We start from the raw sequence: 3,279 nt of genomic DNA on the forward strand, positions 1-3,279 counted from the left end.
GTGGACTCGGTAAAGCAGACGGTCCTCGCCACTGCAGAGAGGCCTTGTCCAATCCTTCAGGCTCTGAACAGAACAAGACGCAGAGAAAGGAGGTATCACCTCTTTTTCCCTACCTCATTGTTGAGCTGGGGTCCCCATCTCACCTTTTGCCCTCAGAATGGTATTTACACCATCAGCTCCCCTAGTTCTCAGGCCTTCAGACTCAGACCGAGTTATCCCACTGGATTTCCTGGGTCTCCAGCTTGCAGAGAATGGGGCTTCTCAGCCTTCATGACTACATGAGTCAATTCCTCATCCTAAGTCTCCTTTTACACATGTACATCTACCCTATAGGTTCTGTTCTCCGGAGAATCCTGAGTACAGTAGTCACGGTCGTAACAGTTGTGGCACTGACAGAGCTATGCAGAGAGCTCACCCCATGGCCATCAGCAGGCCCCTGTCTGGCCTGAACAACCTTGGCAGCCACTGTAATGCTGCCTTCCTGGCTCTAGACTGCAGATCCCTCTTCCCCAGTTCCAGCTGCACCTGGAACAACATGCAAACCTAGAACTTCCCTCTCTCTACCTTTTTTCCCTCTTGTTCCGCAAATCCGGACTGCTGTTGCAAAGTATCACAGAAACATGCTAACCATGTTTATAACAGAAGGCTGCCGGCAGTTGCTCTATCACTTGTGTCTCTGGAACACTCACTCACTGCGACCCCTCTCAGAAGATCATCCCAGCTCTCTTTTCCTCAGTCAAGATTGTGAAAAACTCAACTTCTGTCTCACAAACAAGTTGCAAGGGGCAGGATGGTGGTTAAGAGTATAGACTCTGGAACTGGGTCTGAAACCGGGCTCTACACAGACTTTCTATGTAACATGAACAGGTCACCTAATCTTGCTGGGCCTTAGTTTCCCCATCTGTGAAATGGGTGGTTCTGATGATTAAAAGAGAGAATCCATAGAAATCAATCAGCACAGTAACGCTTACCAGACCATTGTCCAATTAAAGTTAGTTATTATTTCCTGTTACTGTATCTCCGTCCCCTTATCTACCTTGTCTTCTTTTATGCCTCTCTTAGGAGAAAATGTGCCCACCATCCTTACAAGTATAAACTCACCTCCTGTTCACCAGTAACCTTTCTGGATTTCTCTCCATCAATAATTTCAGCTTTTTTTTAATATTAGCATTTACACTGCCTCCTGCATTCATATGATTTCTCCCCATATTTCTAAATAATTGACACAAGAAAAACACAAATAGGAAACATAGGAAAATTCTCCTCCTTACTAATAACTAATATGCATTAAAACAATTCTGAGCATTTATTTTGTATCTACCAAAATAATGAAAAACAAATCCATTCATTCATTCTTTTTTTCTACTGGGCCAACACCATCAGGAAAGCAGAGGAAAGATTAACTTTGGTGGTAGACTATAAAGTGGCACAATCTTTGAAGAAAACAATTTGGCAAATAGTGACAAGAGTCATAAAAATGTTTACACTCTTTGACCCAGGAATATCAATTGGGAAAATTTATCCCAAGAAATTAATTCTAAAGGGGGAAAAAAATGACTTCTACAAAGATTTTTATAGCTGCTCTAAATATTACCACTTGAAACTAGAAACAGCTATTCCCGAGTGACTGACTAACCTGCCCCAGTACTGCACACACCAGGAGAGGACATGGTCCTAGATGTGGCAATAATGATGGAAGAAAAAAAAAAGTTTTGTTCATCCATTGTCACCATAACTGCCTCCAAGAACTCTATACTCACCTGAAATGGACCTCAGGGTGATATGAAGAAAAGAAAGTTAGAATCAAACAGTCATAAAAATAACAAACAATAAAAAATGTGTCTTTCAAGCCATAAAATTGAAACAAGCAATAGGATTTTGAAATGATTTGTGCTACAATGGCTAAGTGTTCTTTGCTCTTACTCATCCAGTCAATAGAAAATCATTGCAGACTAAGGAACAGTGAAACAGAAACAAAACACAATGGTCCCTGCCAACAAAACTCAGCATCTAGACAGCAGCTCAACAGAATATTGCTCTATTAGCAAAGAGGAAAGCATGGATTGCTTGAAAACACTAAGAAGACTGGAGCTGGGAAAGGTTTTCTGGAAGAGGCATCAGCTGAGCTAAGAGAACTTAACCAAGCAAAAAGGGGAGGGAAAGGAAATTACATGCACTGGAAGGCAGATAATTTCCTTAAAAGAATGTAGTGCCTTCCAGAAACTGCTGGTGTTGCAACAGAGCTGGATCATGAAGGTGATGGAAAAAAGGCCAGAGGAGTAAGTAAGAGTAAGGTGAAGAATGACCATCATGTCATCAACTGTACACAGAAGGTTCCGGAAACTCTTGAAAGACTTAGAGAAGGAAAGGAATACAATGACAACTATTGCAGATAAGATAATAAGTACTGATTCTAGGTGACTGCTAAATTGTCTAATAAAGTGAATATGTAATCTGGAGAAAAAATTTACTTATTCCAAAAGGAGAACCATTTCCTTCCCCTCTGCCTAATAGTATTCTTATGTCATGTATACTGGTTTTTTTTTTTTTGAGATTCTTTTGGTATTTTAAAAACATGGAACACTTCACAAATTTGCGTGTCATCCTTGCACAGGGGCCATGCTAATCTTCTCTGTATCGTTCCAATTTTAGTATATGTGCTGTCAAAGGAAGCATGCCATGTATACTTTATCTAAAAACAGTACAAATACATTTATTCAACCATGTTGTCTACTTTAACCACCTCTGCCCAATTTCTTACATATGCGACTAATGTCTCCTAATTCTAACCTTCTGTCCCAGACTTTCTCCTAAACCTACTTCAGTCAGGCTTCTGCCCTGTGATCCTACTGGACCAGTTTTCTCAGAAATCTCTCAGGTCAAATGAACCACTGACTTATTGTTGCTGTGAAGCAGGAGCCTTGAGGTTCTAGGATGCAAGGCATAAGACCTCAGGCATACATGGTGAAGGGGATAGGATAGATTAACCCAGAGGTCAGCTGGGCTCACTGACCCAAAGAGAGCTAGATAAAATGAGCTCAGAACTCAATTCCATTGACTCTGAAAGTTCAGATCTTCCCCACAAAATTTCTACTAATGACTCCAGAGATCTCACTCCAAACTCATGACCTCCTTCACCTCCTACTTCTGTCCAGGCTGTCTCTGTGCGTCAGTCAAGAGGTTCACCTCACATGGGAAAGTCAGCCCCCTTTTTGAGACCTCCTTTCCCCACCAAAACAGTCATTCAGCACCAAGAATTTGCACCCATAAAATTCACTG

The 3,279-nt window shown here is 41.4% G+C and overlaps 1 non-coding gene across 1 annotated transcript; it reads right to left on the reverse strand.

Moving 5' to 3' along the window:
• Window positions 1-2,569: 2,569 nt before the first annotated feature.
• On the reverse strand, window positions 2,570-2,676 carry LOC118915137 (U6 spliceosomal RNA). The gene has a single exon (XR_005025975.1). It is a non-coding gene; the product is annotated as a U6 spliceosomal RNA (small nuclear RNA).
• Window positions 2,677-3,279: the final 603 nt, after the last annotated feature.

This window comes from Manis pentadactyla, chromosome 3 (genome assembly GCF_030020395.1).
Source record: "Manis pentadactyla isolate mManPen7 chromosome 3, mManPen7.hap1, whole genome shotgun sequence".
Lineage (NCBI taxonomy): Eukaryota > Metazoa > Chordata > Mammalia > Pholidota > Manidae > Manis > Manis pentadactyla.